Genomic DNA, 17,868 nt, shown 5'->3' with positions numbered 1-17,868 from the left:
AGTTTTTTTTTGTTTCAAAGATAGCTAAGTTATTTTAGCTAAAATAGTGAAAGGTATGGCCCAAATTAGAACTACAATAAAGACATTATTGAAAATGTTCCACCAGTAAAATAAATACTAAATTAATCAACTTGGTTGGTCGAGTAGTCAGTTCACTCGTCCGATTAAGTAAGTGTCGGGGGGTTCGAAATCCGCCTTATGCATGCAATAACCCATTGGGCAGCGGCAGACCCTTAAATAGAACTCACATCAGCGAGTTCTTAACCTGTCAGGTTGGGGGATATCATTTGAGTAAACAAAAAAATTAATTAATTAATTGAAGAGAGAAAATTTCATGTCTTCCATCTAATTCTTTTCAGCTTCTTCAAAAAGATCTCCATGTTCCTAACTCGCCAAATCAACCACAAGATAGTCGCTACCAGAGTCTTCATTTTCTTTCCACTTGAGTTGCTCCCAACTGAATTCATCATCCGAAACCACCATTTCCATGGAGTTTCTTCCTGGTTCGGTGATGGAAGATTGTTACTTCTCCAAGCTTCCCTTGCATCTAGGCAGGCCCATAAACAGTAAAAGACCGATTCATCTTCTATTTAACATCTTGGACAAGTAGATGACACTGATTGTAACTTTTTTTTCAATTTTTATTTCACTGATAATCCTTTATGCATAACTTTCAAAAAAAAAAATTTGATATTTGGACGCGAGTTTGAAATAAGTATTCTGTGTTTTTAAATTTTTTCTCAAATGAAATAAGAATGTTATGCTTCTAAGGTATGCTATTACATTGTAATATGTTACTGAATGTCTATTTATTCAATTTCTAAGATTATTTTAAGCTTTTTCAAGTACAGATTTTATCTACCTGGTTTGCTTATATTATTTAAAGAAATTTTTTTTAATACATTACACACTTTGAATAATGTTAGATAATAAATAATAAAAATATTTTATTATATTTAAATTAGCCATCAATATTTAAAAATGTGAACTAAAATATATTATTAGATTACTAGGCTAAAAAAATTAGACTCATAACTATTAGCTAAGAGTAATAGGCAAAAATAATAAACTTGAATGGTCTTTTAATATTTTTTGTTTGAAAAAATAATACTAAAGGACTAGTAAAATTTATTATTTTTTACTATCATTTTCTATTAATACAATTCTTTTAGTTTAGCAATACAATAACATATTTTTAGTTTATATGTTTAAAATTTATTGTTGATTCTCAAATATTTTCCTTTGAAAAACAATAGAGCTAACAAAAAAGGAGTAAAACTCACGTAGAAGGAATGAGGGTGAAAATGTAGTGGAAGTGCTGGTGGCAATGTTGAATAGGAGTGGACGGACGGCGATAGAGGATGTGGTGGTAACAACAATTGTGTTAAAGGGCATATTAACACATTTAATTTAAAAAGAAGATTAAAATTGATTCGTTACGTACAAAACTAATAAAAATTAAACATTATGGATTGTTTATAAATTTTTTTAATAAATATTAGAAAAATAAATCATTTTTTTCTAAAGATAATTAATAGTGGTATTTTATTCAATAGAGAAATAAATATAATATCCAAAGTTCATAACAAAAAAAAAATAGAAAAAGGAGATTCTCAAATATTCACGAATAGGTAAAATTGTAAGAAAAAAATAACATAGAAAAGTAAATAAGGAAAAAATCTTAGGGCACATAACGCAAAATAGATAGCTCCTGGTTCAACTTAAACAATGTTGCTAGCACTTTTTCCAGAGGCTCCTTGACATGCTCGAACACTCGCCGACACCTCTCCTTTCAAATATTCCAAGCTATAATTAAAATCAGTCGAGCTCTTTAAGGCTTTGTTCCTTGAAGTCTAGTTTGTTATCCCTGCGCTCATATTGACAAGAACCTGTGGACTCTCAAAACCTCATATCAAATTTAATGCAATTAACATCTACAAGCTACAACATCAGAGATGAATAGATAAGTTCCTTGTCATTAGTAATATTTATTTATTGGAAAAGTATGAGGAGCCAATGAAATATTTATACAATGTGTACAATGGAGGTTTATGGAGTATTAGAGATATAATTATTAGTGTTACTTTTTCCATCAGCTGAAGCTTTTGGGATGAGTGGTATCATGACATGGTATTAAAGCGCTAGATCCGAAAGGTCAAGAGTTCGATCCTTGGTGAACCCAAAAATTAAACTAATTTTTCGAGAAGATGTTTATTATCCCTTGTACTCGGATGGTTATTCTAAATAGTATAGGAGATGTTCATTTCATAACTCAATAGCCATTGTACACATTATACAAATAGTCCATTGTCTCCCTAGCAGGATCCTAAGATATATCGGACTCCGTTAACATTGAGGCACAAACAATCCTCAAACAATCTAAGGTTGTAAGCACATAAGTTCGGGCTCAACCTAACCAATCTTAACCTTTATTGTATTGAAAACGTCAACATGATTTTAAATTGTTGTTGTATCAGGGTCTAATTTTACATTATCGAGTATGCTCTGGATGTCCACCCTATTTTTAATGGCAATGACAAATTTAAAATATTAAAATTGATCAAAATTAGCAAGGCTACAAATTTCATGTTTATCTCATTCATCTTTTCAAAAATTTGTATTGTGTTTTGTTTATTAAATTTGTCCAATTAATCGCTAATTCAAGTTCCAAACTCGTTATCTATGGGAATAAATCACAGGAATAAGAATGCAATTTATTCTTCCTAAACTTTGTCTTATGTGTAATTTATACAATTTTGCATTCATAAATGTATAGCAAGAAATTAACCATGCCCTCATGTTGTCAAAGACTTTTTGACATTCAGAACCTAAAATCAAATTTAATGCAATTAACATCTAAAGCTACAATATCAGAGATAAAGATATATGTTGCTTGTTATTTGTAATATTTTTTTTTACAAATCAATAGTTGATCTCCATTTTTTACGCCATGATAATAATAATAATAATTGGGTACAAGCAAACATTATGCGGATATTTTAATGTGATATTTTTTTAATAAAATAACACATTTGTTTGTGTTAATAAGATGAAATACATGTGACTCTGTTAATATCGAGTCACAAGCGAACCTCAAAAAATCTAACATTGTATAGATATATGTTCAGACTCAACCTGACCAAAGTCAACCTTCATTGCATTGACAATGTCAATATAATTATAAATTGTAGTTGTATCAGGGCGTGATTCAGTATACCGGAGTACCATTCAGATATCTAACTTATTTTTAATAGCAATGACAAATCTAAAAAATTGAAATTGATTAAACTTAGTAAGGCTATAAGTTTCATGATTCTCCCATTCATCTCTCCAAAAGTCCATGTTGAGTGTTTTGTTTATTAGCTTTGGCTAATCAATCGTTAATTGAATTTTCAATCTCGTTATCTATGAGAATAAATTACAGAATAAAAATATAATTTATTCTTCCTAAACTTTGTCTTATGTGTTGTTTATATATTTAGGCATTCAATAAAGCATGAATTCAAGCAGAAAGTGATGATGATTTATGAACGTATTGCAAGGAGTTATTCCTTCGGCCATGTTGACAAGAACCTCAAGACTCTTAAAACCTGATATCAAATTTAATGCAATTAACATTTATAAGCTACAATATTTGAGATGAATAGACAAATTTTTTGTCATTAGTAATATTTATTTATTTATGGGGAATCAATATTTGAATCCTATTTTTCACTCCATGATAACAATAATAATTGGGTACTAGCAACCATCATGCAGATATTTTAATGAGATATTTTTTATATAAAGTATCATATTTACTTGTATTAATAAGAGATGAGATATATCGGGCTCTGTTAACATCGAGGCACAAGCGAATCTCAAACAATCTAAGGCTGTATGCACATAAGTTCGGGCTCAACCTGATCAATCTTAGTCTTTATTGTATTGACAATGTCAACATGATTATAAATTGTTTTTGTATCAGAGCCTAATCTAGTATTTTGAGTATGCTCTGGATGTCCACCTTGTTAATGAAAATAACCAATTTAAAATATTAAAATTAATCAAACTTAGTAAGGCTACAAGTTCCATATTTCTCCCATTCATCTCTCCAAAAACTCGTATTGTGTTTCGTTTATTCAATTTGTTCAATCAATCGCTAATTCAGGTTCCAAACTTGTTATCTATGGGAATAAATCACAGGAAGAAAAATGCAATTTATTCTTCTTAAAATTTGTCTTATGTGAAGTTTATAAAATTGGACATTTCATAAGTCTTGAATCCCTATCGAAAGTAAAGATGATTTTTAGATGTATAACAAGAAATTAACCATGCCCCTATGTTGCCAAGGATTTTTTGACACTCAAAATCTAAAATCAAATTTAATGCAATTAACATCTACAAGCTACAATATCAGAGATAAAGAGATATGTTTCTTGTTATTAATAATATTTATTTATTTTTTGCAAATCAATAGTTGATCCCTATTTTTTACACCATGATAATAATAATAATTAGGTACAAGTAAACATTATGCGGATATTTTAATGTGTTTTTTAATAAAATAACATATTTGCCTGTGTTAATAAGATATGAGATACATGTGACTATGTTAATATCGACACATAAGCGAACCTTAAATAATCTAAGATTGTATATATAAATGTTCCGACTCAACCTAACCAATCTCAGCCTTTATTGCATTGACAATGTCAATATGATTATAAGTTATAGTTGTATCAGGGCCTAATCCAGCATACTCGAGTACCCTTCAGATATCCAACCTATTTTTAATTGCAATTACCAATCTAAAATATTGAAATTGATTAAACTTAGCAAGGCTACAAATTTCATGTTTTTGCTATTCATCTCTCCAAAGGTTCATGTTAAGTGTTTTGTTTATTAGGTTTGACTAATCAACTGTAAATTGAGTTTTCAAACTTGTTATCTATAAGAATAAATTACAGAATGAAAATACAATTTATTCTTTTTAAACTTTGTCTTATGTATTGTTTGTACATTTAGACATTCAATAAAGCATGAATTTCAGTAAAAAGTGATGATGATTTATGAACGTATTGCAAGGAGTTATCCCTGCGCCCATGTTGACAAGATCTTCTGGACTCCCAAAACCTGATATCAAATTTAATGCAATTAACATCTACAAGTTACAACATCGAAGATGAATAGACAAGTTATTTGTCATCAGTAATACTTATTTATTTATGGGGAATCAATAGTTGATTCCTATTTTTCACTCCATAATAATAATAATAATAATAATAATAATAATAATAATAATAATAATAATAATTGGGTATTAGCAAATATCGCGCAGGTATTTTAATGGGATATTTTTTGTATAAAATATCATATTTGCCTGTATTAATAGGACATGAGATATATCGACTTCCGTTGACATCGAGGCACAAGCAAATCTCAAACAATCTAAGATTATATGCACATAAATTCGGGTTCAACCCTGACCAATCTTAGTCTTTATTGTATTGACAATGTCAACCCGATTTAAATTGTTGTTGTATTAGGGTCCAATCTAGCATTATCGTGTATGCTCTAGATGTACACATTATTTTTAATGGCACTGATCAATTTAAGATATTAAAATTGAACAAAATTAGCAATGATACAAGTTTCATGTTTCTCCCATTCATCTCTCCAAAAACTTATATTGTGTTTCGTTTAATAAATTTGTCCAATCAATCGCTAATTCAATTTTCGAGCTCGTTATCTATGAGAATAAATCACAGGAATAAAAATGTAATTTATTCTTCCTAAACTTTGTCTTATATGCAGTTTATACAACTGGGTATTTCATAAATCTTGAAACCCTCAATAAAATAAGGATGATTTATAGATGTATAGCAGCAATAAGTTAACCATGTGCCATATTGGCAAGGACTTTTTGACACTCAGAATCCAAAATCAAATTTAATGCAATTAACATTTACAAGCTACTTTATTAGAAATAAAGAGATATATTGTTTGTTATTTTGAATATTTATTAATTTTTTGCAAATCAATAGTTGATCTCTATTTTTTGCACCATAATAATAATAGTAAAAATAATAATTGGTTACAAACAAATATCACGCGGATATTTTAATGTGATATTTTTTAATAAAGTAACAAATTTGCCTGTGTTAATAGGATATGAGATATATGTGACTTTGTTAATATCGAGTCACAAGCGAATCTCAAATAATCTAAGATTGTATAGATATATGTTCATGCTCAACTTGACCAATCTCAAACTTTATTGTATTGATAATGTCAACATGATTATAAGTTGTAGTTGTATCAGGTAGGGGTGTTCGCGGTACGGTTTGATTCGGTTTTGAGAGAAAGGTCATCAGATCCGATCGTCTAATTAAATTGCGGTTCGGTTTGGTTCGATTTTTTCAATCAATTCAAAAAAAAATACAAATTGGTAATCGTATTATCTCTACAAATACATGCTAAAATTCTACAAGCGTGATCCATAAAGTTTTTCACATGCATAATACACATTCCACGAGAAAATAAATCAATAATGTACTGTAAAAATGAATTCTGATGTGAAGAAAAAATAAAAGTGGAGATATTATTGGAAAAAAAATGATGAATTAACTGAAATAAACTTTTATTGAATAGTACAAAATACTTAGTAAGTTTAAGGTCTTATGTTCATACATATGGCATAGCAAGAGGCAACTTTTAACACAATAACATAATAAAATTGAAGGCTTATCTCCCTGTGTAGCTAGGAAAATCGTATTACATCAACATATACGTGATGAAACAAAAGTGAAACATAAAAGAATAATATTACAAAATTTGAAAAATTGGATGATGAATCTCAAATGGTAGAAGGGACTAGATCCTGTTTACAAAATCAAGATCCTGATTGCAAAATCAAGCAATTTACAAAATCATTAAACAACCAGCAACAATACCAATAATAAAGTAATTCAACAATATCCGGTTCCTCATAACATGTACTAAATCATTAGATACAATGATGGAGGTAATCTAATACTTCAAATCTGCTTTCATTTTCTCATTATTCAAATTTATCGTACCATACTGATTTCAATCTAACCCTATCAAGATCCAGAACCACCAACACTTGATAAATCATACTAAATCACTTCAAAACTTAAAAGTAATTCAGTAATTCAACAAAATAGCAAAACAAAATAAAACAGAAGCAGTTTCAGTAATTCAACAAAATAACAGCAAGGCAGCAACAATGAAATAATTAAGTCAACAACTACCAGCAATTCATCAATAATTATTGATTTATTGAACAGAAATTAGTTAAATTACTTAATTACATACCTGACTCGGAGGCTTGGGCTCCATATCTTAGTTGAATTGGCGAGAAGAAGGTTGCTGTCTGGTGCTGTGCTGGGTGGTGGCTCGGTGGGAACTGGTGTCGGTGGCTCGGCGCTGCTGGAACGAACGTTCCTGGGTCGGTACTTGCTGGGAACTGGGAAGAAGGCGTCGGTGCTGGTGGCTAATGGGAACTGGGAAGAGTAAAAGGCTTCGAGAAGAGCCTGAGAGCAGCAGAGAGTGACTGCGACTCTGCGAGGGCGAGACTAAGAAAAGAAAGTGAGAGAATCTTAGTTTCGAAATCGGGGGTGGGGGTGTTATGTTACTTAGGTCACGACTTGGGGTGTGTTCGCGCTTGGGATTTGGGGGAGGGGGTAGGGGTTGGTTTTTTTAGGGGTTTTTCATAAACCGGTTCCGTTCGGTTAGTTTGGAGTTTTAATGGTCAAATTCGAAAACCAAACCGAACTACAATAAAAACAGCAAAACTTATTTTTTTTTGGTATTTCAATTTTTGGTTTTTTCAGTTATCGGTTTTTTCGATACGATTAGTCGGTTTAGGTCGGTCTGGATCAGTTTTGAACACCCCTAGTAACAAGGCCTGATTCAGCATCCTCGAGTACCCTTTGGATATCCAACCTATTTTTAAAAGCTATGACCAATGTAAAATATTTAGATTTATTAAACTTAGCAAGGTTATACGTTTCATGTTTCTCCCATTCATCTCTCTAAAAGTCTGTGTTGAGTGTTTTGTTTATTAGCTTTGGCTAATCAATCGCTAATTGGGTTTTCAAGCTTGTGATCTATGAGAATAAATTACAAAATTAAAATACAATTTATTCTTCTAAACTTTGTCTTATGTGTTGTTTATACATTTAGGCATTCAATAAAGCATGAATTCCAGCAAAAAGTGATGATGTTTTATAAAACTATTGTAAGGAATTATCCCTGCGCCCATGCTGGCAGGAAACTATGGACTCTCAAAATCTAACATCAAATTTATTACAATTAACATCTACAAGCTAAAACATCAGAGATGAATAGACAAGTTCGTTGTCATTAGTAATATTTATTTATTTATGGGGAATCAATAGTTGATTCATATTTTTCACTCCATGAAAATAAAAATAATTCGGTTCTAGCAAACATCACGCGGGAATTTTATTGGGATATTTTTTATAAAAAGTATCATATTTGCCTGTATTAATAGGATATGAGATATATCAGACTCCGTTAACATCGAGGCACAAGCGTACCTCAAACAATTTAAGGTTGTATGCACATAAGTTCGTATTCAATCTAACCAATCTTTGCCTTTATTGGATTGACAGTGTCAACATAATTATAAATTGTTGTATCAGAGCCTAATGTAGCATTATCGAGTATGCTATGGATGTCCACCCTTTTTTTAATAGCAATGACTAATTTAAAATATTAAAATTAATCAAACATAGCAAGGCTACAAGTTACATGTTTCTCTCATTCATCTCTCCAAAAACTCGTATTATGTTTCGTTTATTAAATTTGTTCAATTAATCGCTAATTCAGGTTTTAAATTCGTTATCTATGAGAATAAATCACACGAATGAAAATGAAATTTATTATTTCTAAACTTTGTCTTATGTGCAGTTTATACAATTAGGCATTTCATAAATCTTAAATACCTGCAGAAAGTAGTGATTATTTTTAGATGTATAACAAGAAGTTAACCATGCGTCCATGTTGCCAAGGACTTTTTGACACTTAAAGCCTAAAATCAAATTTAATACAATTAACATCTACAAGCTATAATGTCAGAGATAAAGAGATATATTGCTTGTTATTTGTAATATTTTTTTTTATTATTTGCAAATCAATACTTGATACCTATTTTTTACCCCATGATAATAATGATAATTGGGTACAAGCAAACATCATGCGAATATTTTAATGTGATATTTTTTTATTAAAGTAGTACATTTGCCCGTGTTAATAGGATATGAGATATATGTGAGTCTGTCAATATCGAGTCACAAGCAAACGTCCAACAATCTAAGATTGTTTAGATATATGTTCAGGCTGAACCTGATCAATCTAAGCCTTTATTGCATTGACAATGTTAATATAATTATAAGTTGTAGTTGTATCAGGTCCTGATCCAACATCTTCGAGTACCCTTCGAATATGTAACATATTTTAATAGCAATGATCAATCTAAAAGTCTGTGTTGAGTGTTTTATTTTTTAGCTTTGTCTAATCAATCACTGATTAAGGTTTCAATCTCGTTATCTATGAGAATAAATTACGGAATGAAAATACAATTTATTTTTTCCTAAAATTTGTCTTATGTGTAGTTTATATATTTGACCATTCAATAAAGCATGAATTCTAGTAGAAAGTGATAATGATTTATGAAAGTGTTGTAAGGAGTTATCCTTGCGCCTATGTTGGCAAAAACCTTTGGCCTCACAAAACCTGATATCAAATTTAATGTAATCAACATCTACAAACTATAATAAGAGAGTTGAATAGACAAGTTTCTTATATTAATAATATTTATTTATTTCTAGAGAATCAATAGTTGATTCTTATTTTTTTTCTCCATGATAATAATAATAATTTGGTACTAGCAAATATTACGTGGATATTTTAATGGGATATTTTTTGTATAAAATATCATATTTTCCTGCATTAACAGGACATGAGATATATCAAGCTCTATTAATATCGAGGCACAAGCGAACCTCAACAATTTAAGATTGTATGCACATAAGTTCGGGCTCAACCTGACTAATTTTAGTCTTTATTTTATTGACAATGTCAACTTGATTATAAATTGTTGTTGTATTAGGACACAATCTAGGATTATCGAGTATGTTCTAGATGTACACCCTATTTTTAATGGCAATGATCAATTTAAAATATTACAATTGATCAAAATTAACAAGGTTATAAGTTTCATGTTTCTCCCATTCATCTATCATAAAACTTGTATTGTGTTTTATTTGTTAAATTTATCCAATCAATCACTAATTCATGTTCCAAGCTCGTTGTCTTTGGGATTAAATCACAGAAATAAAAATGCAATTTATTCTTTCTAAATTTTGGACATTTCATAAATCTTGAATCCCTGCAGAAAGTAATGATAATTTTTAGATGTATAGCAATAATTTAACAATGTGCCCATGTTGCCAACCTAAAATCAAATTTAATGCAATTAACATCTACATGCTATAATATCAGAGATAAAGAGATATGTTGCTTGTTATTTGTAATATTTATTTATTTTTTACAAATTAATAGTTGATAATTATTTTTTATACTATGATAATAATAATAATTGGGTACAAGCAAACATCACGCAGATATTTTAATGTGATATTTTTTGAATAAAATACCACGTTTGCTTGTGTTAATAGGATATGAGATATATGTGACTCTGTTAATATCGAGTCACAACCGAACCTAAACAATCTAAGATTGTATAGATATATGTTTAGGCCCAACCTGACTGATCTCAGCCTTTATTGCATTGACAATGTCAACATGATTCAAAGTTGTTGTCATGTCAGGGCTTGATCCAGCATCCTCGAATACCCTTCGTATATTCAATCTATTTTTAATAGGAATGGCCAATCTAAAATTTTGAAATTAATTAAACTTAACAAGGCTACAAGTTTTCTGTTTCTCCTATTCATCTCTCCAAAAGTCTGTGTCGAGTGTTTTGTTTATTAGCTTTGGCTAATCAATCGCTAATTGAATTTTCAAGTTCGTTATCTATGAGAATAAATTACAGAATGAAAATAGAATTTATTTTCCCTAAAATTTGTTTTATTTGTAGTTTATACATTTGGGCATTCAATAAAGCATGAATTCTAGCAGAAAGTGATGATGATTGAGGTACGTAAAGTACTACATCATGTTATTGATCAGGACGATCTTGTTTGGAGACAAGTTTGGGGCAGCGGTGCACTAAAAATTTTTGCCTTTACTGTGGGACTTTACCAGGATCGTTGAATTTAGTTGGGGATTGGCATACCTAGCACACTTGTACAAATCTCTTTGTAGGGCATCTTGTTTCGATTGCAAGGAGGTCGATGGTCCATTACCACTTTTGCTTACTTGGGCCTGGATCTGTCTACCATTTCTTGCGTCGATTCCTGTTAACTCCCAACTTTTTTTGTTTGCAAAAACGTAAAACTATTTGTTAACGACTTCAACTATCTTAATGTTTCGGTTTAAGGTGTGTTAATAAAATAAACAATATCAGGTAGCGTAATTGGGAGCATATTGATGACCATATAGATTTCATTCTTTTGCTCACTTTAAGAAGTCATTAGATGAATTGCAAAAAGGCCAAGTATGTTTTCATGATACAAGTGTCTGTGCTTGGTATGATTATTATTTAGTGTGTAATCATGAGTTTCTTTTATGTGTCCAGTTTGTGTAGGAGGTTTATGGTGTTTGTCTAATTGAGCCAGATGTGATTCTGGCAAATATTCGCCAGCATTCAATTGTGTGGAGTGTTTCAGTACCATAGTTCTGAAAATCGAATCGGACCGATTGGTTCAATCGGGTTAATCGAAAACCAATCTCCTAGTTGGTTTGGTTGAAGCAAAAATTTGTCTGACTAAAAATCGGTAAAAAAATCGGTTGAACTGACAGTTAATCGGTGAACCACTTGAACCGAACAGGTTTTTTTTTAAGATTTCAGATTTTTCAATTTATAAAAAATAGAAACCCCCATTTTCTCTCTCTCACACATGAAACCCTACCTTAGCCAAACCCTATTAGAGTTTAGAGGCTCAGTTGCAGCCACTTCAAACTTCAGTGCCCTCTCTCTCTCTCTCTCTCTCTCTCTCTCTCTCTCTCTCTCTCTCTCTCTCTCTCTCTCTCTCTCTCTCTCCCCTCGCCATCATTTTCCTTCTTCCCAGCCTCCACCGTTGCCGAAGGAGACAACACCCACTCCATTCACTACGTATCTCAACTCACTCTCTCTTCATTGCCTGCGCCATTGCTGCTTCTTCGCCCCTTGCCGTGGGTCGTTGTTGCTCAGCTCCTCATCATCACTGTCCCACTCTTCGCCGAGGGTCATCGCTGATTCTCAGGTCCTCATCGTGTGTCATTTCTGCTTCTCTGCCTTCTCGCCAGTCTTGTTATTACTTTTCTGCTTCAAGTCATGTCCGCAGTTACTGATGTTCTGTAGCCATGTATGTTGTGAATGATTGATGTGTTAGTGCGTGGTATGCAGGAATGGAAGAGAAGTGGGTAGTGTTAGAATTTGGTTAAATTAGTCCCACATTGCTTAGGATAGCAAATGGAGTGGGTGGCCTAGCCTATAAATATGAGGCTAAGTTCTCCATATTTTTTGCACCAGTCAGAAACACTTAAAGCTTGTATCTCATTTTTCTTTTCCTCTATACTCTTTGATTAGAGAGTGTTGTGAGGTGTAGTTAAATATTTACTTTGAGAGAGTGTGGGTGTACTGGGGTGCCGGTGTTAGAGAGAAAGAAGTCTATGTGTTGTAACAATTTTCACATAGTGATATTCTCTGGTTGTCATTTGGCAATGGCCGTGGTTTTTTTCTCCGGTAATTGGAGTTTCCACGTTAAATTCTTGTGTTGTGATTGTGTCTATTTTATTTCTCTGTGAAAGGTATTTCTCAAGGGGGAATGGTGTATTATTCCCAACAATGTGGTATCAGAGCTTCGGTTCGGTGGGATTTATTCTTAGTATGCTCTGTGGTTGCAGCCTAGTCTGACCTTCCACATCAGAAAAGAATTTTGTCCTGTAACTTGAGATTGATCGTTGGTTGCTGTTGTTGTTGCTGGAAGGCAGTGTGACACTGTGAGAGTGCAGTTTGGAAAGGTTCTGGCTAAGGAAAGACTTGGTATTTAAGTGTGTCCATTGTGACCCACCTCTCTTTCCTGGGGACCCTTTCTAGTGCACGGTCTACAGTTGAGTTATACTATTCCAGTATATGGTTGCAACAATGTCAGGATATTCAAGTGCTGTGAAGCTTGAAATAGAGAAATTTGATGGAAGAATCAATTTTGGCTTATGGCAAATACAAGTCAAGGATGTGTTGATACAATCAGGTTTGCACAAGGCGTTGAAGGAGAAGATCTCTGGTTGCTCTCTCTATGAGAGAAGATGATGTTCTTTAGAAGATAAGAAGTATCCTCATGGTATTGCCGCACTGCCATGGATAAGGATAAGTTGTGGCAATCGGGTCCACAATTACACACGGGAATTGGTTGGCGTTGAGATGCAAGGTGTGTGGCGGAGTTATGTCGATGGCTGAAGAACTTCCAGGAAAAGCCAATTCGGAAGTTGCACTATGAATTTTCAATAAGGTTTCGATCTGTACCAAGGTAAAATGTTTGGAGTGGTCTAATTCCAAGTGAGTATACTTTCATGGTGGAGTATGATAGTTCTCTGAACTATGATTGTCGGTATAGACAATGGCAGCAAAGAATTATTGGTGTTGACAATGGAAGCTGAAGATGTGTGACTATTTCAATCAAGGTGGAGATTGTTAGAATTTGGTTGAATTAGTCCCACATTGCTTAGGATAGCAAATGGAGTGGGTGACCTAGGCTATAAATATGAGGTTAAGTTCTCCATATTTTTTGCACCAGTCGGAAACACTTAAAGCTTGTATCTGACTTTTCTTTTCCTCTATACTATTTGATTAGAGAGTGTTGTGAGGTGTAGTTAAATATTTGCTTTGAGAGAGTGTGGGTGTACTGGGGTGCCGGTGTTAGAGAGAAAGAAGTCTATGTGTTGTAACAATTTTCACATAGTGATATTCTCTGGTTGTCATTTGGCAACGGCCGTGATTTTTTCTCTGGTAATTGGAGTTTCCACGTTAAATTCTTGTGTTGTGATTGTGTCTATTTTATTTCTCTGTGAAAGGTATTTTCTCAAGGGGGAATGGTGTATTATTCCCAACAGGCAGATACCAGCATTTGGGAACTAGAAATTCACGAACGAGTTGCAAACCACATTAAAACCCTTTTAATTTACCATAGTTTTGGAGTTTGCAAACAAATAAGGAATAGTGATTTTGATGTGCGTGTGCAGGGGAATAGGAACAAGAACAGGAATAGAGAAAGAGAAAGGAGGTGCTCTCATGGATTAGTTACTAGCATTTTTTTTAAGATGATGTTGTTGCTAATTATGGGAATTGTTGCTGATTTTTTTTTATTTTTTATGACTAGTACTTTTGTAAAGTTAAAAACTTGATTGTTGATGTTTTTGTGGTAGAACATTATGTGTTTGTCATTTAGGTGTGTTTTGATCTATTTTAGTTATAAATTTTGATCAATTATGTATAATTTATTATGTAAAATTGTGAAATTTTGAATTTTATTAGGTTAAAAATTATTGAATTTAAATATTTGAAATTATATATTGAATTTTTAATAATTTTATTTAATATATAATTAAACTAGTTGAATCCCGGTCGAACTATTGAACCAGTGAACCAGTCACCTTACTGCTTCATTGACCAGTTCGGTTATCGCAACCTTGTTTAGTACCGTTAATATCATTTGAATGCATTGAGTGGCATGCAACTGATAGGTATAAGAGATAGCTTGGTTTAATATAAGGCGTTCCTCATCAGGAACGGAGTCTAAACCGAGCTCACGGAGAAGTCCTGACTATACCTAAGAATCTTGATTGGTCCTCCGAACATTCATTTTGGGTATTGCAATGGACGAACAGTTATAGTCACGTTCTTGCTGATCTTCCCATGCAAGCATAGCATCCCCTAGAGCTTTACATGTACTGGTACCGTAGAAAATACGACAACCACTTGAACTTGTCGAATCTTGTGGAACAAGATAACCAAGAGGGCAATCCGGTAGATGATAATGAGAATCAAGTGCTACGACCACAGTCACCGCCACCACTAGAACCACAACAACAGCAAAACATGTGAAAAGCTCTAAGAGGCGACCAAGTTCCGTTACTATGGGCAATAGCTAAACTGATGGAGTCGTGTCGATCAGAGATAAGTCCCACACCATCTTGAGTCACCACATGTTGTCGCAAGTTACTAAAGAAAAAGTGCCACGCATCAGAAGTCTCTCCCTCCACAATCGCAAATGCAATAGGCACAACAATGTTGTTGTTACCATCCTGTAAAACTGCAACTAACAAACAACCCTTATGTTTTCCACACAAATGAGCCACATCTACCTGGACAACTGGTTTGCAATTTTTGAATGCTCTAATGCAAGGGTAATAACTCCAGAAGGCTCGATGTAATACCTGAATATCAGTAACCAAGTCATCGCCTTGATATGCAGGCATAGTTTGAAAACGGACGGCAGCTGATGGCTCTTTATGACACATGGCTTTAAACCATATGGGCTGAACTTCGTACGATGATTTCCAACCTCCGAATATTTTTTCCACCGCCTTTTGCTTTGCCAATCATGCTTTGCGATAACTGATAGTGGAATTGAACTTCGACTGTACTTCCGCAATAACTAATTTCACCTTTATAGAGGTGTCAGCATCTACCAACGGCTTTATTGCTTCTATAACTGTGTTGGAATTCAGCTTCAAATGGTCCTGAGAAATGGTGGCTCTGGTACAAGTGTGACTACCATTATACCTCCATATAACCCAATAGTACTTTCTGCGGAGCATGTTAACCCTGATAAGCCAATCACAACCTGACCCATACTGTGTACACTTGGCATAAAATATCAACGATTCTGACTATACACCCGGCAATCTACATCTCTGCGGATGGTATAATCTTTCACCACCATAATGATAGCTTCCCTGGAACTGAATTCCATTCCCACGGCAAATTCACCGTCTGCCACAACAGGAAGTTCTGCTACAACGACGCCATGCGATAAATATTTAATAAATAAATATTAAATAAGTGAAATCAAAAGTAAAATCTATCGATAAATTATAAATCATAAATAAATCATTATGAACTTATATTAAATTTATTCACATAAAAAATAAATATTCACTAAATTAATATAAATATATACATATATTTATTTATAATCAAGTAATTATCTCAATTTTAACCAAATAAATACATAAATACATAAATAAGTGCTAATTAAATTAAACCAAATAAATAATAAAATACAACCTTATCTTAAATTTAACCAAATAAAGACATAAAAAAATGCTAATTAATTATATTTTCACATGTCACGTAGCTAATTAATCGATCAATAATATAACAAATAATAAAATTCTAATGTATCGTATAAATATCCAAATTACGTACCTGCATTCATATATTCAAGAAACTCGGGTGCATGTATGGCCTCCAAATTCAACGTGCGCATGAAAGATGGCTCCTCAAACGGATGTTGGTTTGCTAGTGCATTTGCCACTTCTGTCACATCTGCCTCCATAGTACCGTCAGCTTGATCTTCGTCTCCATCTGGACCAACGAACTCGTAATTGCTTTCAAAATCTTCCTCACTGTCACTATTGTAATCTTTCTGTTCAATATTTTGGTCGATTTCAGATTGTTCGAACTCAATATACAATTCAATGAATAACAATTGGGAGCGACTTTCAATATACATTGAAAATATCCCTTGCATGCTCGCTTCAGCAGTTACATATTTGGTTTGAAATTAAATGAATCCACCAAATACCAATATAAAATACCTATATAAAATACATTACACCCTCATTGACATTTGAGAATCTATCTTTTTACAAATCACATCTTTTAGTTCTTCAAATGAGATTGTGAATGGAATAACAATATCTAACAGACTCTCACATACAAATTTTACTCCTTCAGATGTTTGTAACAAAATTTAACCATAATAAAAAGAGTAAAGTGAAAATTATATTTCTGAAGATTTTGATTTCAAACTAATTAGCCCTTGAAGAAAAATAAAGTACCAATTTAGTCCTCCACGATAGCAAATAGTGGACATGTTATGTCCTTCTATCAATTTATCACGTAAAATTTAACTATAGTGCTTATATACACCATTAACTACTATGACGTGTCTTTTTATGAAAGATTGTTATGTAGATAACAACTTTTAGAGCGAAATTTCACCTGTTTTAGTAAGATTCATTATAAATAGAGAATAGTTGATAAAGGTTATATGAAAATTTAAGATAATGAATGTTTCACTGTCCAAAACTACATTGCTTCTATGCTTATGTGACAGCAACAGGACACTCACTATTATAGATAATGAAATATATGGACAACTCTATTTTAATTCACACTATCCATTGACGGAAGGACATACATGTCAACCGTTTACTATCATGGAAGACTTAATTGATATTTTTTTTTTCTTCAAGAACTAATTAGTCATAGGTCAAAATCTTTGAGAATCTAATTGTCACTTTACTCTAATATACTTTAACACAATTCTATCATTCATTTTTTTCTTGCCTCAAAATGAATTTCATTGTAATTTTTTGAAACACAAAGAAAAATACAACCAGAGAAAGAAAGAACTTTTGAAGGAGCTGAAGGAAGAAAAAGAGAGATATGATAACGAGAAATGGGTTGTTTTATATATATCCAAACAATCGGTTGGTTTAATTTCC

This window comes from Arachis stenosperma, chromosome 5 (genome assembly GCF_014773155.1).
Source record: "Arachis stenosperma cultivar V10309 chromosome 5, arast.V10309.gnm1.PFL2, whole genome shotgun sequence".
NCBI classification, from domain to species: domain Eukaryota; kingdom Viridiplantae; phylum Streptophyta; class Magnoliopsida; order Fabales; family Fabaceae; genus Arachis; species Arachis stenosperma.
Note: the sequence above shows the minus strand (reverse complement) of the source record.